The following is a 24,030-nucleotide window of genomic DNA, read 5'->3' as shown; positions in this document are numbered from 1 at the left end:
TGTATCTAGGGAGATTGCTTAAGTTATATTTCATGTAGTCCATATTTTGTTTATTTATGTCCTGCCTCCTTCCTAAAAAGGATTGGAAACTGCTCATTTATTCTCTGTATCTGGTGTGAGATAACATTTTAAAGAAAAGATTACTGTTTCATTCTTAATCTCCTTCCTCACAAGTTCTCCAACCATTAAAAAATTTCAAACAGGATAAGGAAACGACATACTTCTCTTATGATAAGTTTTCCCATATCCAGAAAAATCTGCCATTTTAATAACTATTTTTTATCAATCTTAGAGATCCTCCCAGCTCCAAAAAAACTGGGTCGGTATGTAAACATTATGTTTGTAGTTGATGGCAGTGAAATTGCAAAACGAAGCGTCTTGCTTTATTTCTAATTTTAAAAGTATATGTGAAACTTTAAAAAAGAAGTCTCCAGTTTTTGAAAACAAGCTTCCTTTTCCATGTCCTTCTAGGCCTTGGCCTCGTGCATACACATTTTACATACATGCACCTCTTGTGTGCAATTGTTTCACTTAACATTGTATTATAGGCATTTTCCCCACATTGTTATGCATTTTAACTTTGAAAATTTAAATTGCCATTTTTAATGGCTACATAATTGTCCATAGAGTTGCTGTATCATTAGAATACAGGAAAAGGAAGGGAGATATTTGAGCAGATGGCCACGACACAGTTCAGGAAATGAGTCACATCACTGTTGTTTACAGTGTGCTGGAGCACTTCATATTCCAGGGAGAGAGGTCTGGCCCTGAAGAGTTGATTACTGTAAGGGCTTATTTATCTGAAACACATAAGATGGAAGCTGTCCTGGTCTCAAATTTGTTGTGAAGCCACTCTTTATTCATTTCCTGTATTGATATCCTTCAAGGGACAATATGTTCTGCAAAAAGCAGAGTGAACACCTGAAATGAAACAACTCATCCCTGCATTCTGCACAGTGGCTGGGCTGGTAGGTGTGAGGGCTAGGGGCCTCCCGATGCCCCAGTTCTCTCTCTCCCTCTCACACACACACGCCACCACCACCAGCACTTCAGTGGAGTTACAGTGTACAAGGCATATAGAATATGAGGCAGCAGCAGAGTGTAGTGGCCACGAGCATGTAGTCTGGAACCAGAACTTGACACTCGTGTTCTTGCATCTTAACCTTTAGCATCTGTAAAAATGAGGTAATAATAATCACTTAAAGTCTTACTTGTCCTTGTTGCTTTGTTCTACCTTTATTTTACTCGCTGAGTCATTTGTTATCGGCTTTGGGCACTCGAGGTTTGCTGGAGTGAAATTGATTTTTTATAATTCAGCTGTTTACTAATAGATATTTTTAAAGGTAGATATTGCACATAAAAAGTGGTTTAAAAAAGAGGATAATAATATCCTCATCCTATGGAGTGAGGATAACGTTCACTCCATAGGGTTATGGTGGGGATTGAATAAGGTAATATCCATAAACATAAAGAATAGAATTTGGCACGTGGTAAGCGCCATGTCAGTGCTTATTACTATATTTTCTTGCCACTCACTTCTTTTTTTTTTTTCTGAGACGGAGTCTCACCCTGTCACCCAGGCTGGTGTGCAGTGGTGTGATGTTAGCTCACTGCAACCTCCACCTCCTGGGTTCAAGCAATTCTCCTGCCTCAGTCTCCCAAGTAGCTGGGACTACAGGCATGTGCCACCACGCTTGGCTAATTTTTGTATTTTTAGTAGAGATGGGGTTTCACCATGTTAGCCAGGCTGGTCTCGAACTCCTGACCTCAAGTGATCCACTCACCTCAGTCTCCCAAAGTGCTGGGATTACAGGCGTGAGAAACTGCACTTGGCCTCCACTCACTTTTAAGGACAGCAGAGCAGAGGTCCAACTGCCAGGACAATAACTGGGCATTATCACCCCTTTGATAATAGGAAAGAATACACTTCCCTGTAACATCCTGACCACTTCTATCTGTGTCCCATAGAGAGAAAAATGACACTTATTTTACAAAAATTTTAACCCAGGGACAATATGTGAGACCCTGTGTGTACATTTTAAGCCCACAACTAAAGAACTACTCCTGGAAGTTTACGCCTTGGTTTCGACTTCAAGCACATAGTGTGAGTGATACTATTTAGTTAGTACAAGATTCTCCCACCACCATTACTGGCTACCATTTATTCATCACCTACCACCTGCCAGGACTCTCTCTTTCATATAAGTACATCTAGCCCTCACAACAACCTTATAAGGTAAGTATTATTATTATTATTATTCCCATTTTATATTTAAAAGATGTGGGAACTTGGGGCCAGAAAGATAAGGTGATTTGCCTAAAGCCAAGTGGACTCAGAATTAGAATTTAAATTTAGGTCTGGTTAACTCTCAAGTCTATTCTTTTCCCACTGCGCCCACTCCTGTTTACTGTGATCTTTGTACAAAGAGGACTCGAGCCTTGGGGGCTTGCACTGCTGATTAACTAAACTGGCTAATGCCTACAGCTGCTGTGCTGAACTGTTCAGTGCTTCCCACATGTGTCCTGGGCTCCATGCCAGCCCTACAAACCCCCCTGCCTCCCGACACCCACACCCGCTCTTCAGACTCAGCATCTGTGCTCCTGACCCTGGCCTGGGTTGGATCCTCCACCCTGCTCATGAAAAGAGTAGTGTGAAATTGACATCGAGACAATCAGATAAAGCTGGCTGGTTCTGGTCCTACCTGTCAGCTACCTCCTCCTCTGTTCCCACGTCTGGCGACCTTCTGTTTCACCTCAACTCCTCTGTCCACTCTTTACCCACTTCCTGCTGAGTAGGCGTTGAGGTTATACAGGAGGTGATGGAGACCCCTGTCTCTTTTCCCTTCCCCCCTACCTGGCACTGGGCACGAGAATCCCTGATTACACTCCTGGAAGTGAGGGGGCACACACCTCCCTTGGGATGGAGAAGAGTGAACTGAGAGAGGTGCAGAGGCCTCACTCACGCTGAGTTGCTTTTTGGAACATCAGGCAGAAGGGGCTCACACTCCAAACCCACACTGAGATCACAGCATCTTCGTGAACTGATTTTAGGAGTTCTATTGCCCCACACCTCCCTGGCCCCCAAAGATTCAGATGTTGCAACCCTATCTCCCCATACATCAGAATATGACCTTATTTGGGAACAGGGCAGATGTAATTGGTTAAGACGAGGTCATAGTGGAGTGGCCTTTAATTCAATATGACTTGTGTCCTTATAAAAAAGGGCAAATGGGCCGGGCACAGTGGCTCATGCCTGTAATCCCAGCATTTGGGGAGGCCGAGATGGGCGGATCACAAGGTCAGGAGATCAAGACAATCCTGGCTAACACGGTGAAACCCCGTCTTTACTAAAAATACAAAAAATTAGCCGGGTGGGTGCCTGTAATCCCAGCCACTTGGGAGACTGAGGCAGGAGAATGGTGTGAACCCGGGAGGCGGAGCTTGCAGTGAGTGGAGATCACTCCACTGCACTCCAGCCTGGATGACAGAGCAAGACTTGGTCTCAAAAAAAGAAAAAAAGAAAGGGCAAATGGACACAGACATGCTCACAGAATGCCTTCATGTGAAGATGAAAGATCTGGATGATGCGTCTACAAGCCAAGGGATATCTGACTGCCAGCAAGCCACCAGAAGCTAGGAGAGGGCATGGGACAGATGCCTCCTCATGGCCCTCAGAAGGAGCCAACCCTGTTGACGCCTTGAGTTGAATTTCTAGCCTCCAGAACTGGGAGAGAATAGCTTTCAGTTGTGTGAGCCACCCAGTTTGTGGTATTTGTTAGGGCAACCTTAGGAATCTGCTAAGCTGGAGAGATGCTCAGAGGAGTCATGAAAGTGTCTCAGCTCTGGGGTGAGGTAGGGAGAAAATCAAGTCAAGGTTGTGGGAGTGGCTTCTGGATGGGCTGAGGGAGCCTGGTTCATGGACAGGCCCCAATCCCTAGCTGAGTTTCTTCAGAGAGAGTTCGAAACCAGGAACAGCTCACCCTCATCAAATGCCCAATGCCACGGGCAGTCTCTGGTGCCTGCCTGGGGATATGGGAAAAAGCGAGATTTTAAGCCTGGCTCACCTTCATGGTAAGGAGTCATTACAGCTTTCATGGGCCTTAGGCGCTTTGGTTTTTCTGGGCTTCTTCCTGCATTTAAAAAAATAATTAAAATATTTTATGACTTCATTGGTGTAAAGACAAGTATAATCTATGCTGGACCAATCACTATATATTTGTTATTATTATATTCATTTTTCTTCTGATTTTAAAAGAAGCTAAAATTGAAACATTTTCTGTGGACCCCTGAAAGTGGTGTGGGCTCAGCCGCTGCGCCTGCTGTGCCTATGGGATAAGTTGGCCCCACCCCATGGATAAAATGAGAGAACCATCAGGGATGCAAAAAAAAAAAAAGACCTTTTCTGGATGGTACTGACACCAAGAAACTGAGTCTTAAAAAGGACTCCGAGCGAGTGTGTTATATTAAGCTCTTTCTCCATCCTTTAAAAGCTATGCAATTGCTACGCAGCTTGTATATCTGGTGTCAAAAGATCCATAGTTGCCTTTCATTTTTCCTTTACCTCAGGATGAACCAAAAAAATAAATACTTCCAGGTATCGATAGAGAACCTTGCTACATATTGGCTGTCACCACCTGCAAGCGTGTGGCCATAAATCCATACCCCTTCTGCTAGGGCAGCTGTTGTACATTGTCAGAACCCTACATAAAACATCGCCCTATGTACTGTATTATTGGCCCTCCTGATTTACTGTATATACAGTCTGCAAGTTAAATACCAACAGAAGCACCCGAAAATATATTCTCTTGCAGCCCCTGTCTGAAAACTGCATTGCCCAAATAATGTCTGCTCATTCATCATTTACTTCCCAATATCTGAGTGTCATTCTCTGAAATACATCCCTACAACAGTGCCATGTGAAACACCAGCCCAGAGAAGCGGAAGCGGAATCTCCAGCTTCAAGGCCCAGACATTTAAAAAGGGGGCCTGTTTCAAAAATGAGACTAAGCAATTCAAACCATTGGTATCTCGCTTCCCTTTAAGGGACTTTTACTGGCTTCCCTTAATGTAATATTGGAATCCTTCTTCCTTTTATGCACACCTCCTAGCATTAGGAGCAGTGATAACAAATTGAATACATAAACCCACATAAATGGTTCTCCCTAGAATTCATTAGGAAGTATTCTTGTTTACACAGAATTCCAATTGATTTCTGTGAGGGATCCAGGAGCATAGATTTCTACTTAGTGACAATCCACTGGAACACACAAATCCAGAAGTAAAACTGGTTCCCATGTGATATAGTTTGGATCTGTGTCCCTGCCCAAATCTCATGTTGAATTGTAATCCCCAATGTTGGAGGTGGGACATGGTGGAAGGTAACTGGATCTTGGGGGTGGGTTTCTCATGAATGGTTTAGCACCATCCCCCTTGGTGCTGTCCTTGTGACAGTGAGTGAATTCTTGTGAGATCTGGTAGTTTAAAAGTGTGTGGCACCTCCCCACTTCTCTCTCTTGCTGCTCCAGCTGTGTGACATGCTGCCTCCCCCTTCACCTTCTTCATGATTTTAAGTTTCCTAAGGCCTCCCCAGAAGCTGAGCAGATACCAGTATCATGCTTCCTGTACAGCCTACTGAACCATAAGCCTATTAAACCTCTTTTTAAAACAAATTACCCAATCTCAGGTATTTCTTTATAGCAATGCAGAACAGATTAATATACCATGTTACAGGTTATCAATACGAGAAAAGGAAGAGTGTAGTGGACATGTACTTGTTTCATAGACTGATCTAGGTTTGAATATCAGCTTTACAACAACTAGACAGACATTTTTGAGCCCTGATCCCTCATCTAAAAAATGAAGTCAGTGCCAATGCAGGACAAGGTTGACTGGGAATTCAACCTCCATCCCCTCCTTTCTAACAGAACCCTAATTTTGTCTAGGTAACTACTCATCCAGGGCTGGCTTCATGGACAAGTGACAGGGCCACATGCTCAGAAGGGCCCTGTGCTTGGGGAAATGCTCTGCTATTACCATCTTGAAATGCTTAATAATTTTATCTTAGAACTTCTGGTTTGCAAGTAAAGTCTGCTGGGACAACACAGCACACAGTGAGCAGGTAAGATAAACATAATATGCACATCTGCTATCTTAGCCATCCCATTTGCTACCTCCATAACATACTTACCTTCTACTTGCTTTTACTCATGCTGGACTCCCATCACTGTGGCTTCACTGGAATTCGATGATCATGTTCTGTATCAACATGTCTGCAATTGAGTAGGTAGGGGTACTGACAGCCCTGGGTGGCTATACTTTCCATTCCAGTCATAACTTGCTTGGACACAGAAAGAAGGCAGTGGTATTCTAAGAAACACAAATGATCAAGGAAGCTTTTCACAGCCTTTCTTACTCATGTTACACCTTTGTGTTAGTCAAACACTTATTCTGAAAATGATGGAAGGGAAAGATAAGGCAACCCATGGTTCTTTTATTTCCTTAGGTCCTTCCTTAATCACAATGAGTAGCAATGTAGAGAGTGTTAGCAGAATGTGCACATATCAAGAAATGAAATAAAAATTGTTGAATTAGTTGTGTGCAGTATTTCCCTGCTTGGTAAGAATGAAATACTGTGCATTTATGAGCTACAAACTATGAATTACTTTATTTCACAGATTCACATAGGAATTAAGTTCCCTTATATATGCCAACCACAACCCTGGCTCCAAGTGTGGGAATGATAGCACCAGGGGTAATTTCATCCCACTTGCTGGTGATTGGTCCAGGACAGGCATGCCACTCAATCAGACCAATGAGAAGCTTGCTAGGGACTCCTGAGAAAGTTCTGTCTTCTGCTTCCAGAACCGACTCTTTTTATTCCATCTTTCTACAAAGTGAGGATGAAGTCAACATGCAGAGGAGGGTAGAGTCACAAATTCATTGACAAAAAAAAAAAACTTTTTAAAAGAATTTGCACGGCTGGGTGCAGTGGCTCACGCCTGTAATCCCAGCACTTTGGGAGGCCGAGACGTGTGGATCACAAGGTCAGGAGATCGAGACCATCCTGGCTAACACGGTGAAACCCCGTCTCTACTAAAAATACAAAAAATTAGCTGGGCGTGGTGGCGGGCGCCTGTAGTCCCAGCTACTCGGGAGGCTGAGGCAGGAGAATGGCGTGAACCCGGGAGGCAGAGCTTGCAGTGAGCGGAGATGGCGCCACTGCACTCCAGCCTGGGCAACAGAATGAGATTCCGTCTCAAAGAAAAATAAAAATTAAAAAAAAAAAAAGAATTTGCGGAAAAATAGAACTAAAGCTTCCAGTCTAAGCAACCTAAACACTGGTCTCCCGCTGTGACTTCCAGGAATGCGAACCAACTATTCCATTGTTACTAAATCCAGTTTAAGATGGATTTTCTGTAACTTGATGCTGAAAGCACATTGATAAATGTTTGTTGACTGAGTGGATGAATGTGTACAGCATTATAATCCCTGGCATTGGACTGGCCATGACAAACTTTATGGCTCTTAAAGGAGGAGTCAATCTGACAGCTGAAGAACAAGGAAGAAGACAGTGCAGGAAGGAAGGGGCACCCTGGTGTGCGCAGGGGTGAGAGGCTGACAAACATTAGGGGTCAGAAAGGAACATGGTCTGGAGATGCAAATGATTCATGCAGGGAGAGCAGGGACCATGGAGTGGCTGCCCTGGATTTTCAAGGGTCTGGGATTTTCTCAAGGTCGCCGGCGTGGTTAGTTGTAGGGGAACCCTATGCTATGTGTAGAAGTACTTGGAGTGGGCCGGGCGCGCTGGCTCACGCCTGTAATCCCAGCATTTTGGGAGGCTGAGGCAGGCTGATCACGCAGTCAGGAGATCGAGATCATCCTGGCTAACACGGTGAAACCCCGTCTCTACTAAAAATACAAAAAAATTAGCCGGGCATTGTGGCGGGCGCCTCTAGTCCCAGCTACTTGGGAGGCTGAGGCAGGAGAATGGCGTGAACCAGGGAGGTGGAGTTTGCAGTGGGCTGAGATCGTGCCACTGCACTCCAGCCTGGGCGACAGAGCGAGACTCCGTCTCAAAAAAAAAAAAAAAAAAAAAAAAAGGGCTTGGAGTAGTGAAGAGATCTGCAGCCGCACAGCCATGATAAGATCTTAGGAACTACCTCCTTATTTATATAAAGGTGCTTTACTGAAATATTAATAGCTCAGTTTGGGTTTGAAACCGAGCTGTGCCTCTCACTAATGGTGTAACCTAAGCAAGTTACTTTATCGTTCTGTGTCTTGGTTCCCTCAAAAGGAAAATGAAGAAGATATGAGCAGTACTTACCACCTCCTTTTCCATGAGGATAGTGAGGTCATCCAGCGTTTGGCACCTGGCAGGAGTTGCGTGGATGTTGGTTATTGTTATGTCTTTTGATTGCCTTACATGGTTCCTTGCAGGGGGAGAATATATATATATATATATATATTTTTTTTTTTTTTTGGGAGTCCACCATTCCTACACCTTTCCCTCATCTTTTAATGTCTGGAGACTGCTGTCTGCAATTGTAAACCACTCCTTCACCTTCCTGATGCCCACATTACATGTAGCTTATTTTTGCCTTACTGATATTCAAGCTGAAGGAGGATGATGAAGAAGCTCTTGGGACCAAATTCAACACCAGCCAGTCAGCCTCCCTGACTATCCCCAACAGAGACTGGAGTGGCTCGATTCTACAGCTTAGAGTTTGTAGAGGAAAAGCTAAAATCCACACAAGAAATATTTCTGTGGCCGATTTCAGCTGATTTATAAGATTTTTTCAAGTAAATAAAGCATATTATCACCATTTTCAACATATCGTAGAATACTGTCCATCTTGGTGATCTGTTTCCCCAGGCCATATTTGGCAACATTTGGTATTACCTCCCACAGACTCTTGCACTTCCTTGGCCACAGGAATCAGATACGACCCTGTTAGGGACAGCACGTTTTCTTTAGTTTATTCATTCATATTCATTTAATGCTTATTGCATGCCAGGTACCATTTGGTGAGCTGCCTTACACAGTTATCCGCATTTTATATATTATGTGTGATATAACGGATGATCTTACACATATGTACTTCTGCATTTCAAATAGCTCAAAGTAAACTACAGAGGGAATATGCAACTTAAACCACAAACTACTCTTTAAAAACTTTGCTTCAAAACTCCAACCAAGAATTGGATAGTTTGTAATTGCACTGATTTCTGGCCCCTGGATTAGTCTAATCTTTCTGAAGTGGATATAGAAATATAATTCCATTCAGCACATCATTATCACCAGTATTTACAGCTTGCCTTTAAAAAGTAAACAAATTGGAGAAACTAGAAAAATTCTCAACCACCAAGTCCCCAAATTTCCATGAATCTTTATATTAATGTGATAAAAGATATAAAAGTTCTTGGCTGTGGTTTAATACTAGAAGATGATTCAGATGTAGAACATCTGACAAAGATTTTAAAAATTCTTTTTTAATGAATATGCAGATGAAGCAAGCTCAGTGTAGAATAACAAAATCACATATGTTGTCAATTATTTGAAACACACAGCACAAACAGCCAATAAACACAGGTAGAACCCCTCAGTGTTGTTGGTAAGATTATGGGGGTGGGGAGAGATTGCTTACAGCTGTTATGTTAATTAAGGAATAAAATAGCTCCATCTGCTACTCCATCTCTCCGTCGAGCTACCCACCCTTTTTGCTGCTTGGTTCTAAGTTGACACTGAACTAGGGAGCTGACACCTAAGTCCCTGGCCTCAGTTGATTTCCATGTTGAATAGAACTTGGAGAGGAAGGTATGGCAGGCTGAGTCACAGACTCTCATCTGAACACATCTCCATCACTCTTAGGCCTGAGATGGGGGTGGGTGGCATGGCAGGCTTGCCTTCTCCCATGCAGATGTAGCTGTGGTTATGGGTAAAAATCTGTGGAGTCATCTTGCTTTATTTTTCCACATAATTTGCATGTAGCACTAACCCCATTAGTACACAGTGTAGCCACCAATAGTCAGCTTTGGTTGCAAGATCCTAGGAGAGTGAAGTTTGGGATTTTTATCCAGTGTCTTTCTTAGGGCCCAAATCAGAGACACTTTCTGCTAACTGTTGAGACATAGATTAGACCACAGACTGAATACATTTTATAAAAAATGGGGAGCTTCTCATGCATCCAGCCTTTATATATGAGCAAGTGACACTTTGTAGCTTTCTCTATCACCTCATGTTCCCTAATTAGGGTAAAAATCATTCTGTCCAAGATGAAGGCAGGCAGAAGAGTAAGGAAGATTTAAAATGCATTATATTCATTACCATGCTTAAAGCCGTTAGTATGTATCAAAAGTCTTTAATAAAATAAACATCCCATTGCTTTAAAAAGTCAGTGAAAAATCATATTATCCTCCCTTTTGTTTTTTCTACTTTCTTTTCTGGAGGAACTAAGGAGCAATGAAATATCAAGAAGGTAGTTAAATTTCAAGAGGAAAGATTCGTTGAGCACCTGTCATGTGGTGCGCATAGTCCTTTATGCGCAGAGTGCCCCATTGTCTCCCTCACAGAGTCCACAAACCTCCCCTTGCTCTCAACTAGAGACCAGGAGAATTATTGTTCTTTCTAACCCTATGATGGAATTGGCAATCCCTTCTTGAATCCTTCCACCACCCCTCCCCGACACCACGTCCCCCTACACGACACAATCCTTGAAAAAAGTGGCACATAACTGCAAGACTCATCCCACACAGAAAACAAGGAGAACAACCATTGACAACTAAGTGTTTCTCTAAAGAGGCAGCAGGGCTCAGGGGCAGAAAAGAGTCAGGTGGCGGGGCCTGTTTTATCAGAAGAAAAAGACCAAAGTCATGACAACAGAATAGATATTCTTTCTTTGAGACGAAATTGGGTTAGTGACTCTAAGAAAAAATATTAAGGTTTACGGCAGTTGCAAGCTCTCTTAGGAGTGGAGAATGGTCTGAGACTGGGATGCCCCAGTTTATCTAATTCTTTGGAGCCATCATTATCTTCCTCCAGAGATTACGACACTCAAGAAGAGGAAAATATCGGCAAAGATTGGTTGAAGAGCTGAGGCATTACTCAAATTGCAAGGTGGAGGAAAATGTTCAGGTTACTCTTCTCTTCTTTTGGGGAGGGGTAGAGCTTTCTGAGGGAAGGGGCTAGGCTGTTTGTGAGGCATCAGGGGTGGAGGAGGTGCTAGGAGCCAGCGAGCAGAGAGGGATGGCGGGACATACCCCCAGGAAAACAGGTGTCGTAGGTATCTGTGTTTAGGTGGTTCTTCCTATTTATGCTGCAGGAAGACAGCTAAGTGGATTGTTGGTTGTTTCAACTTTTATTTCTCCCAGACTCTAATGTCCCTCTCAGAATCGCCTGATCTTTCAGTAAAAAGCCCTTCCTTCCCACCATGCCATCTACACCGTCCATAATGTGCGTGTCCATTCCAAACCATTTTTGGGTGAAGGGCATTGAAACAGATGCCAGTGGCTCTGGAGAGCACCAGAAATAAACTTGAGAAGCTCAAGACAGTGTGATACAACTTCTTTACTGCTTCTGTAGGTTAGTGAAGATTCCCCTAATAATGATATACACAATCTAAGTTATATTCACCTTAACCACCAAATAAGATTGCAACCCAAGAGGCTATGAAATTCTTCTTCCTACATTTCTTTGAAACAGAAATCTCTTTAAAATCATCCAAACATAATGGTGAGAGGGCATGTGGAACACTTCAATCCAGGGCTTACAGCAGAAGTAGTCAAGAGTAAGATAAACAGTGTGATGAGGATCATGCAAGCCCAGCGTGTTGAGGAGCCCAAGATGCTGAAGCCTTTTGTACTGGGAATCATTGTAAAAATGCAAACAATGATGATGAAACTCACTGACTGGTTACAAAGTGCCAGGCACTGTTCTAACTGCTGTCCATGTAATAACTCATTTAATAAACAAATATTTTTGCAAATCAAGTGCAAAGAGAATAGAAGAGGTCTATTCGTTGTCCCTAATTTCCCTTGCAAGGCATACTAAACATTCAAACGAGCTTCTTTCTTGGTATAATTTATTATTTACTAATCACTGATGGCATCCTGAGACAACCAGAAAGAGCCAGCCTCAGACACCAACATAGCAAGGCCAACTCTACTAGATTCTACTAATAATGAAGTTCCCATCCCAGGTTCCCAGGATCACAGCCTATTGCAGAAGTGTGCAGCAGTCTCTCAGTGGTATAGATTTGAAATAGGTTGAAATAATGTTCTGTTGTTTGAGCAACATAAATGGAAGCAGCATTGCTAAATAAGCTATCTTTTAATCAAAGCCAATTTAACTATGTTTTTCTGTTTATAATTCATTAACTTTAAAAACATGGTATTATACAAAACATAGAAGTCATGAATTAAAATCCCTGCAGTCAAATTAGACTCTGCATGTCTGGTATATTTAAAAGATAATGTATAGGGGTTGCCATGGTAACTCATCAAGTGGTAATTCTGTACCTTTCTGAGTGAAAACCTTGAAAGGAGAAGACAAGCAATTTGGGGAGATAACAGCACCAGAAATTGAGTTCATCTGTAACTTAGGCTCTCTGTGAGTTTGTTTACCAGCTATTCACCATGTGGATGAAAAACAGTAAAAAGACAAAAAAGATTCACATTTTAAGGCTCCCTAAAATTGCCAATTCCACTGTATAGCTGATTCTCAGCACAGGAGGAAATGGGACTAGAATGCTGGGAGATGACACTATCATCGAACAGTGAGCTCCAAGGAGAAGCCTAATTGTTACTTCTCAATGGCAGAAGGCAGGTGCTTCCCCCGGGGCAGGATTCTGTTTAATCCTTAGGTCAGAGCCCAGCTTCAACTCAGTGTCACAGGTCAATTACCACCCTCCAACCCTGAGGGGCGACATGAACCATACTCACGCACCGGCGCATGCTCCCTCCTCAGCACCTCTTGTACATTCAGAGCTCCTGCATGGGATGCCGAGAACTCACACCCTTCCAGGGCTGCTGAAGATCATATGACTGATCATCAACTTTGATTTTGACCCATCTGTCAACAACGACACAATTGATGAAAACTTTCTAGGCTTTTTTGTAACTCTTTGCTTTCTCTCTCACCTTATTTAGATGGCATTGAATCCAGGTTCTCTAAGACTGTCATCCCCACTCTCACACCTGTCCTGGTTTCTCTGTTTAAAATATTTGTATGAAAACCGATAGATTATAAAATCTACTTCCTAAGCAGGTAAGTTGCCTAATATGGTCAGGAAATGCGAACGACCATAATAATCGTGAGGACATTATTAGTGGCAGGGATTTATGTCACTTAGCTTTTAAAATTCCAAACGATGAGGAATAATAGAATCAATTGCATGGGTGTTGTCAACGGTGCTGAGTTATGTTATTTTCAGTGGAGGCAACTTTTCCCCTGCCCGGGAACACTGGTGGTTGGGGGTCTTATGAAAAGTCAGTGATGGCAGAGTTGTGACAAAGTGAGGACCAGAGAAGGGTTCTCTTTTTAGATGATGTGTAAGCGTGATGAATATGTTTAGAATGTAGATACAGATAACACATTAGCAAACAAAGTAAATAATTAATGTTTTAGTTATCTAGACAATTCCAGTGTTTACTGGAGTTACACTGGATTCTATTTCATTTATTAGGAATTTACTTAACTTCCTAACTTTGCACCGGAGAATTATTTATGAAGCAACTAATGAGGCCTGGATAGGGATATCAATGCTAAATCAACTGGCCATGCTTGAACCAAAGGGTTCTACCTGGGAGCAGTCTACTTTTCAATACAAACCAACAGCTATGTGCTGATGAGCCATAGCAGTAATAAAAGTGGTTCTATTCTATAAATGGCATATGTTGCCTTCTAAAACAACGCATGATAATGTGCCTTTTCATGCCAGGCACCTTCCCTGATAATGGATCAGTTTCCATCTTAGTTTCTACAAAATTACCTCTAATCCCCTCAGACCACATTCATCAGAGGAAAGCCTTCACTGAAATTAGCTTGCTATAGAAAGTGTTAATGGCTACAAAACATTGTGAACGTACTTAATGGCACTGAATTCTATACTTAAAAAAGGCAGTAATCATAAACTGCATGTTATATATATCTTATCATAATAAAAATGCTATTATCAAGGTTTTTTATAAGAGTGATATGGTAGAGGGTGTTAGGCTGTTCTTGCATTGCTATAAAGGAATACCTGAGACTGGGTAATTTATAAAGAAAACAGGTTTAATTGGCTCCCAGTTCTGCAGCCTATACAGGAAGCATGATGCTGGCATCTGCTTGGCTTCTCGGAAGCCTCAGGAGACTTACAATCATGGCAGAAGGTGAAGGGGGAGCAGGCATGTCACATGGTCAGAGCAGAAGCAAGAGAGGGAGCGGAGAGGTGCCACACACTTTTAAACAATCACATTTCATGAGGACTCACTCTACTGCAAGGACAGTACCAAGGGGATGGTGCTAAACCATTCATAAGAAACCCACCCCCATGATCCAATCACCTCCCACCAGGCCCCACCTCCAATACTGGGGATTACAATTCAACATGAGATTTGGGCAGGGACACACATCCAAACTATATCAGGGTGCTAGGGAGGGGAAGTGGGAAAGAAGGGTAAGACAGCACTGAAAGGGAGGAAAGGAGGGAGAGGGAGAGGAAGAGAGAGAGGGGGTGGAGCAAGTGAGGGAGGGAGAGAGAAAAAAAGATATTGACTGATGAGAATGAGTTTCAGAGTATGGCAGAAGTTTTTTAGGTAGACGAAAGTGTGAAGTGTTGCAGTAGACATTTGTGATGCTTGGCTGCCTGGCATCTGAACACCCTTTCTACTCTGGAGGAATCTCAAGATGAAGCTGAGGGTGGCATTTGGGGAATAAACTGACTGAGGCAGATCTAAGAGAATGCATATGCCTAGGATGCTACATCTTGAGGGAGGGACTAAGATGCAGGTTAAGCCAGCTGTGGATGGCTCTGTTGTGTCATTTCCTCTGGTTCTTGCCCTTTCTCCTGTTTTTTTTTTTCCAGCTCTCATGTTAATTCTGCAATAAAATCCTTCTGGTAACTTTTTTTCAACCTAAGTTATTCTATGTTAGTTTCTGTGGTTTGCAATGTTAATACAAACAGAAAACAAATAATTACTCCCACATTGTCAAATAATACTTGAAATCAAGTTCAAAATAGAATTTCAAATTTTTTTTTTTTTTTTTAACAAAATGAGAATCTTAGCTGAATTGGTAGCCACAAATCTTCCTCTGTTGTGGCAAAACCGTTTGATCTTGCCCATTTTCAGTCAAACAGGGGCTTGGGTAATTGGGAAATAGTTTTCTATTCTATCACAAAATCCAAATCTCCTGGAAGATTGGAAGGACTGATTTCATGCTCTCTCTCTTTTTGTTATGGCTTCTTCAAAGGTTGCAGTAGGAATTCCCAAAGAAGAGTCTGTCTTTTCCCTAAGAGCCTTACTAATGAGATGCCAGCAGCAGAGACATTATCTAGTGGACCCTGGGCTATTCCTCCAGAGTGAGGCAAGAAAGAGCTGACTAGGACCCAGGCTCCAAACCACAGAGCCCCATGCTGAGAAGCAACCTCATTCCCACTTGGGAGGGCAGGTGAGGGGGTGGTTTTTCTCCTAGCATAAAGTCTTCATCTCTTTCTTTGAGTTTATCAACCTTGATACTCAAGACAGTTCTGAAGAAATTGTGGAGCCCTGGTATGGTTTGGCTGTGTCCCCACCCAAATCTCATCGTGAATTCCCACATGTGGGAGCGACCTGGTGGGAGGTAACTGAATCATGGGGGTAGGTCTTTCCTGTGCTGTTCTCGTGACAATGAATAAGTCTCAAGAGATCCAATGGCTTTATAAGACGGAGTTTCCCTGCACAAGCTCGCTCTCTCTTTGCCTGCTGCCATCCATGTAAGACGTGACTTGCTCCTCCTTGCCTTCTGCCATGATTGTGAGGCTTTCCCAGCCATGTAGAACTGTAAGTCCCTTAAACTTCTTTTTCTTCCCAGTCTCGGGTATGTCTTTATCAACAACGTGAAAACGGACTAATACAAGCCCAGAAGCACCCAAACCCAAAATGTCTGTGTAGCAGCAGCATCTCTGGCTGTGGGTTGACCAATGGGGTGTTTCTGTTTACTTCTTCTTCACCTCCTCTCCTTTTTCCCTGATGATTTGCCCACAGGTGTCAGAAATGAGCTGTGTACCAAAGCTTATTTACATCCTAACTCTAAGAAAAACTATGCTTTTTAAAAAGCTACATTATCTCTGAGGATTTCAACCAAAAGGCTGAAATCAGAATCCCAGAAGCCTGTATTGGAATCATTTGGGGTGGGTTTATTTTCTCCTAAATGATGAACATTCACTGCCCTTGTCCTCTAGATGTGCACACACCCCCATTAGGATAAGCACTCACTTTTCATTGAGGTGACCAGGGCAATGTGCAGCAGGTTTTCTTCAGGATGAACAGTTCCTGGTGGGGATTTGCACCCAGTGTTTCCTGCTCCACATCCGCATGGTATCCATCGGGCACGTGGTGGAAACCAGAATCTGGGTCCATCCTGGCTCTGCCCTTTAAGCACCAGGCTGCTTGACAGCACCCCAGTTTGCACTTGCATTTGGAGAATTGTAAGGATTGGGGAGAAAACAGGGTGAGAACATGTCGGGCAATGCAAAGCACTCTAGAAACACCATTTGCCAGTGTCATGAGTTCTAGTTGTATGGGGTGTGAGTGCTAATGCTCTCAAAGGACCGCTCTGGAAAAGAAATGAGGCTGAATGTTAAACAGTGACAAGTGCCTTATGCCTTGCTTCAATGAAAAAAAAAAAAGGTCTTCTTTTTCTTGCTATAGAAAAAAAAAATGGAAATTGAGAACATGAGTGACTTACAGGTGAGCTGGTTCCTCTCTGAGAAGTTCGAAAATGTGTACCGAGGTAGAAATCATCATAACTTTGTTAACAGAGGTGTCCATTTTCTTTCCAAGAGATATTAGGAGCACTGGGGATTTATATTTGATTTCCTTACTTTGTTTTCTCTCTGCCAATTCTTCTAATGGAGAAAATACGTGGTTATCAGAGAGAAAGAGGAATAAAAGACAATGTTACTATGGAACAGGCTATTACCAAGCCAAGGTTGATAATGGAGAGAAGTTGCATTTAGGAAGATATATAGTGATGTCTGACCAAAGTGAAAAAAATAAATAAAGAGATTCTGTTACGGACTTGGCATTATCTTTTGTAAAGTTGGCACACTATTTTCAATTGCAATTTTATGAGTTTTTTAGAAACTAAAATAACAAAATAATTACATTAATGCCTACATAGACATGTTTGTGTTGTTTGATATTCTTGAAATATTTTAAGTCCTTTGCATAATCAGATTAAGTAACATGAACACAAAACTCTATAGCTAAAGGCCAGTGTGATCCCAGGAGAGACCAGCATTAGCAAACAAATTAATTCCCGAGTAAACCAGAGAGAAAGGAGTTAAGCCTTTGATCTAAGACTTACTATTTCCAAACCATCTTCAAGTTAAATTACAGATATATCTCCTGAAGTGAGTCATTGGAAACCAGGGCATACATGGCACCCCATTCTTTCCTTCTATGACCCCATTGAAGGAGGCAGGTTGTGTGAGTGTGGCGAGACGCAACGCTCCATTTTGAAACACTTTGCCAATTTCCCCCCCTCTTCATGACCTTGGGTAAATGACTTCAGCACTTTTGAGCAGGGTGCTGCCTTTCCTACACTATAAAAATGGCTGTTATGTCTATCGATCATGCAAAGGTGCCACGAGGCTTAATTTATTACTTAATGTTTGTGTTACACTCTGCAGCTCTTACATGGAAGGTGTTATAGAAATGCAAAGCAGCAATATATTACCTAAACATCTGCCTCCTCAAATAGCTCTCCAGAAAGTTTTCATTGCTTCAGCACAAGGGATTTCCTTCAAAATGTATAATTTTGTCCAGGTCTTTCTTGGCCCATAAATTGATTCTCCCTCTTTTCACAGCATAGAGTCTCCGTGCAGAGCACACTTTCCATCTTGTCCCTGAAATGTTCACTGTGGATGCTCTCCCTTGTGTGTGCATTGCAATTACTGACAGTCTCTTTTTCCTCATCACGTTTGCCCTCTTCATTCTTTACTCCAAAAAGCTATTATAATTTAACCCTTCTTTATATGCTTAATTTCATACATGGATATGTTACGTCTCACCCAAGAGCATGATGTTTTAAAATTAGGCACTAAAAACAAAAGAAATCACTTAAGAATTTTCTTGAAAATAAAATAAGAAAATGCAAAAATAGAAGGTCCAAGTCTGAACATGTTTTGATGAGATGAAGTTAACTGCTAAATTGCTAAAGATTGTATTGGAGATTATTTCTGGTAATGTTAATATTGTCCATAATTTTGTAAAAGTAAGTTCTTCATTAAAGAACTCTATAGCAAATGGGTATTATTTACATAGAAATTCCAGAGTTCCAATATCTATTTGCCTGGGATTTAGATAACTTCTTTTCCAAACACGATTAGAGAGAGAAAATAATAAATTATGCCAACATATTGTATTCAAAGGCTTTCTTCTTTCCACATTTTTACTTTCACTTCAGTTTTGAGACTATTTTTTTATTTGCATATTATTCTTCAGCCCTACGTTTTTGGTTATGGGAGTATCTTAAAATGTACCTGGGATTTGATTGATTGATTGAGAGACGGGGTCTCACTCTGTTGCCCAGGCTGGAGTGCGGTGGTATAAACATGGTTCGCTTGCAGCCTCAACCTCCTGGGCTCAAGCAATCCTTCCTCCTTGGCCTCCCAAAGTTTTGGTATTACAGGTGTAAGCCACTGCACCCAGCCCTGGGATTTGTCTTAAACAGGTATGATTGTAATTGCCCAGGCAGGTTCTTCTTGCCCACTGCCCAGAAAAGCCAATGCACTGAGGGCAGCAAGAGTGTTCACAGCAAGGAAAGATTTAATTATTGCAGGCCAGCCAAATGGCATGATGGGAGATAATTCTCAAATCTGCCTCCCTGAGAATTTGGGGACTAGGGTTTTTCAAGGCTAGTTTAGCAAGCAGGGGACTAGGGAATGGGGAATATTTGTTGGCTGGGTTGGAGATGAAATCATAGGGGGTCGACCCTGTCTTGTGCTGAGTTAGTTCCTGAGTGTGGGTTACTGGTCTGGGTGGTGCCAGTTGGTTCATACAGAATTGAAGATCTGAAACATATCTCAAACACCAGTCTTTGGTTTTACAATAGCAATGTTCTCCATAGGGGCAACTGGTGAAGTTATAAATTTTGTGGCTACATCACTCCTGAGTAGTAAGTAATTTTTAAAAAGCAAGTCATAAAACAATGACTGGTTAGGGTTTACACCTACATCTTAGCAGAATTCAGGTTCCTATCACAATTGTAACCTTGTGGACTTTCATTAGTTTTAAAAAGGTGATTTTGGTCCCCGAGTAAGGTGGGGGTTACTTTCAGGAAGGAACTGCTATCATCTTTGTCTTAAAGTTAAATTATAAACAAAATTCCTCCCATAGTTAGCTTAGAATGAGCAAAGGCTTAGCTTGTGAAGTTAGAAGCAAGATGGAGTCAGTTATGTTAGATTTCTCTCACCGTCATAATTTTGCAAAGATAGTTTCATCACAGATATAGAGACAACTGTCTTGGAAAGAAGAGTTTATTACTTACAGGTTCCAAGAGAAGGGGCATGCCATATTATGTCAGGCCTCCGGGGAAGTACCCAGGTCAGTCAGGAGGCAGAAGGAATGAGGGAAAAGCCTGGTCTAGAGTCTTACTGTGGTTTCCATGGGAGAGAAAGGGTGAGGCAGGGAAGGCAGGTTTGAGCAAGCTTAGAATTGGATAGTTTGGATAATGTGGGCAGGCTCTGGCCATAGGGGTGGTCTCTAATTGTCTGATGCCCGGCCTTGGGTGATTTGGCAGTGGAAATACTGGCTTGGTGTATTAGAGCGAGATAAAGGTGGTGGTTGAGGATATGGGCTTTGGATTGGTGGGGTTGTATACAAAAGGTGTGCTCACAGGCAAGTTGTCTGCTATCTCTAAAAATTAGCTAACCCCTGGAGGGGCAGTCCCTCCTCAGGTCCACACAGCCCCCACAGTGTCAAAGCATCATAAAATATGAAAAAAAAGAACATGATTAATACAGGGGTATCATCTCTGAAATTTTCCAAGCAAATCTTTAAACTAAGTTTGGCTATATATAATTCTTTTTATTTAGTGATAAAATAAATGCTTTATAAGGAAAAAAGTTGTGAAAAGAATCATGAAAATTGCTACCATTGATGAACACTTACTACGCCTAGCAATTGATGAAACAGTACATATATGACCTCAGTTGAAGTATTAAACTACAAAAGAAAGCTAAATGAAAAAGAAAAGCTTAAATTACCTCCTGCCCTTATTTACTTGTTGTTTGCAAGAGGCAGATCCAGGCAGCTTGGAAAGAGGTAAATCAGCATTTTCTTCTTTCTAGACAGAGCTGAGTCAGCCTCCCAGCACTCACGTATGGTGTTGTGAGGCTGCTCAGTTAGGAGCATAACCTGCTACATCGGGCAGTTAACTGGCCAATTTGAATGAGTTCTGGCATTGTTTGGCAGCTCAGCTCTGACAGTGACTCTAACAGAAAATCCCTCCATATATGTCCTCAGTTTGTGGGTAAGCGTTCTTAAACTGGCAGTATGCAGGGAGTTACTACCTGGCATATGTACCACCACATCCCAAACCATATAGATGGCAGGTATCATTTTGTCTGAGCAAGGACGCAACCTCAGAAACTCTCAACAGAGTGTTCTAGGAAATTCACACCCGATTTTCATAGGTTGGCATAATAGATGAAACATATTTATTTGTCATCTGATGTGGCTTTGCTGTCTCCCCACCCAAATCTCATCTTGAATTGTAGCTCCCATAATTCTCACATGTCGTGGGAGGGACCTGGTAGGAGGTAATTGAATCACATTGACAGATCTTTCCCATGCTGTTCTCGTGATAGTGAATAAATCTCACGAGATTTGATGGTATTATAAAGGGGAGATCCCCTGCACCCGCTCTCCTGTCTGCTGCAATGTAAGATGTGTCCTTGCTCCTCCTTTGTCTTCCACCATGATTGTGAGGCCTCTCCAGCCATGTGGAACTGTGAGTCTATTAAACCTCTTTTTTCTTCATAAATTACTCAGTCTCGGGTGTGTCTTTATTAGCAGCATAAGAATGAACTAATACACCATCTCTATACAGAAGGATGAAGACTCTATCTCTATACATAATTATAACTACTTTTTAGAGTATTGTAGATCAAAAGATAATCAGTTACTATTCACTGACTTAAGAAAATCAGACATAATTTGAGGTTTATATGTTTATAATGGATATTTGTCCATGAAATGGGATAAATATGAAATGAGACTTTCAAAAATGAAATGTCTTATGAAATGTACACTCCTGCTGATGAACTCAAGCCTTTTCCCAGCTAGCTTCAGATGGGCATCTATTGCTTTGGACTGCACAACATCATCCCCTAGTGCCACTTTCCTCTAATACCAGGACCACTCATTCCCATGGGTACCCAATTCCATAGCTGTGGTGTGGTTTGATTGGAACTGCTGTTGCCAACCTTGCCTCACTCCAACCTCCCCACCCCCCACCCCAAGCTGTACAGAGGTAGGCACCTGGTCCAGCTAGGTAACAATATCCCTCCATCCATAGTGACTGCTTCTAGGCTGAGCCAGTCACAGCTCTTCCCATCAGGGGAGACCATTTCTGCAGGAGATGCTAGGCTAGGAGGGTGATATGGTTTGGCTCTGTGTCCCCACTCAAATCTCATGTTGAATTGTAATCCCTGATGTTGGAGGTGGGGCCTGGTGGGAGGTGATTGGATCATGGGGGTGGTTTCTGATGGTTTAGTACCATCCCCCTAGTGCTATCTCATGACAGAGTTCTCCTGAGATCTGGTTGTTTGAAAGTGGGTAGCAACTTCCCCTCCACCTTCCTCCTGCTCTGGCCATGTGAAGACCATGCCTACTTTCCCTTCCCCTCCTGCCATGATTATAAGTTTCCTGAGGCCTCCCCATAAGCAGAAGCCGTATAGCTTGCAGAACCGTGAGCTAATTAAACCTCTTTTCTTTATAAATTACCCAGTCTCAGGTATGTCTTTATAGCAGTGTAAGACCAACTAATATATAGGTATTAGTTGGGTATAAGCAAGGGGCTGGTGGTGGTCACCTTTCCTGTCATGTGAAAGACTGCAGGTATAATTATGTGAGCACAATCAAGAGACAAAGGGAGAGAGACAGCAACAGTGATGGGGACAGAGTCTGAGCTCTTGGATTCAGCTGTTCCTGAAATCAGAGGCACACTGAACTTCCCAGTCCCAAGAGGCAGTAAGTTCCTTTTGTGTCCCCTTAGGCTAGTTCAGAAATTGGATTTCTGAATTTGCAGCTGGCAGAGCTCTAATTAATACAAAGACATGTTAAAAAAAAAACAAAGGGATATTTTTTACTGTCTTTATAGTGCTATTTTGTGGTGTTCTGACTGTTGCACAGGTGCTTGTTATTGAAGAGATACATGCTCTATATAAAAGACATTTACTGAGTGCTTACTATTGCTAGGCATTATTCTAAGTACTTTCCAAACAGTGAGTAAATTAATTCTCATAAAATCATTTGCAGTGGGTATTACTAGCAATGTTATACAGATGCAGAAACTGGGACAGTAAAACAGTAAAGAAACTTGTCCTAGGTCACAAAGCCTGCAAGTGGCAGAGCTGGGATTTGAACCTAGGCAGACTGGCTTGAGTCTGTGCTCTTAGCCACTATGCTAACACTTACAACTTGCTTTTGTCCTAGTTTTATATTTCATAATTACATCTAATAACAAAAGAGAACAAGGCACCATATACCTTCTCCGTTCCATGCCTTGAATGCTGGCCTCTAGCTGCTGTTCTTCCAAGGTGAGAAAGAGACCTAGTTATACTTTACAGAGAATTTGAGAATCATGGTCCTTTAGACTTGGGAACATTTTGGAAGAAACACTGTCCATAAGCCTCACCTAAATTGGCACAACTGAAAATGCCCATCTTTTCATAAGTCTATTTGAACGATGTTATTCAACCAGTGATAAATTAACCCCAAAATACATAGGTGAACTGCAGTATATAACATAGAATAAATATATCTGAGAAAGTCAAATGTTGTGAGATGGGAAAGGGTACTCCTGCTGCTCAAGGATTAGAGTTGAAAGCAGGAAAATCTGCTGTGCTTAACTGGGTAAAGTCACAGCATTTATATTTCTTGTTGATAGCTAGTGAAGATTCTCCTTGAAGCTCAAGTTCTCGCTGCCCTCTGTCCCAGTCCCCTGTAGAATTGTCAAATCCCGCTTTTGCACTTACTTGATTACCTGCCGAAATCCTGAAATTGCCACAGCTGTTGCCATTTCAGCTCCTTGAATTTATGAGCACCAATGCATCTCCCTTGCATCTGCTTTGGCTGTTGCTTTTGAAAGGAGCGATCACACAAGGAGGGGTAGAGGAAGAGGCCCAGATAGTTCTGTGGCACTGAAGGCAGCTAAGAAAAGAAGGAACTCTTGACTTTGCGATTAGAATAGTAGCAACTGAGAACATTAAACGTGTTTATCTTTCTTCTGAGGAATGCCAAGTATTTTTAAAAAGAGAACCCTGACTCATCGTGCAGAAGCACAAGGACACACACTAAAAATAGTGGCGTGGTTTCTAACATCGAGATGCTCCGCAGCGGGTGACGAGAGGTTTGCTTCTAAATAGACAGGTAACCTACGGAGAGCATATGACGATCTTCTCTCTAAAGGAGTCTGTCAACTCTGTGGGATCTTCCTTTCAGATGACTGATGGGTACAGCAGGGTGGAGGTCAGGAAGGGGAGGCCAATGGATATGGAGGTGGTACTGTTTCCGTAAGCATTTCTCTTCTTTCTTTAATGGAATCGACATGCACTCTGGCTTCCG

The 24,030-nt window shown here is 42.2% G+C and overlaps 1 long non-coding RNA gene across 2 annotated transcripts in view; it reads right to left on the bottom strand.

Moving 5' to 3' along the window:
* Window positions 1-23,555, bottom strand: part of LOC134728896 (uncharacterized) — a 116,894-nt gene extending 93,339 nt beyond the window's left edge. The window contains exons 1-5 of one of the 2 annotated variants that reach the window (XR_010109758.1): window positions 23,450-23,555; window positions 12,941-13,066; window positions 8,324-8,369; window positions 6,188-6,366; window positions 4,065-4,130 (exon numbers count right to left, since the gene is read on the bottom strand). This is a non-coding gene — a long non-coding RNA (uncharacterized LOC134728896). Of the gene's footprint in view, window positions 1-4,064; window positions 4,131-6,187; window positions 6,367-8,323; window positions 8,370-12,940; window positions 13,067-23,441 lie in introns of both variants that reach the window. The other variant, XR_010109757.1, reaches the window with a different exon arrangement.
* Window positions 23,556-24,030: the final 475 nt, after the last annotated feature.

The sequence above is a fragment of the Pan paniscus genome, chromosome 15, assembly GCF_029289425.2.
Source record: "Pan paniscus chromosome 15, NHGRI_mPanPan1-v2.0_pri, whole genome shotgun sequence".
NCBI classification, from domain to species: Eukaryota; Metazoa; Chordata; class Mammalia; order Primates; family Hominidae; genus Pan; species Pan paniscus.
This window is presented reverse-complemented; position numbering and strand designations above follow the sequence as displayed.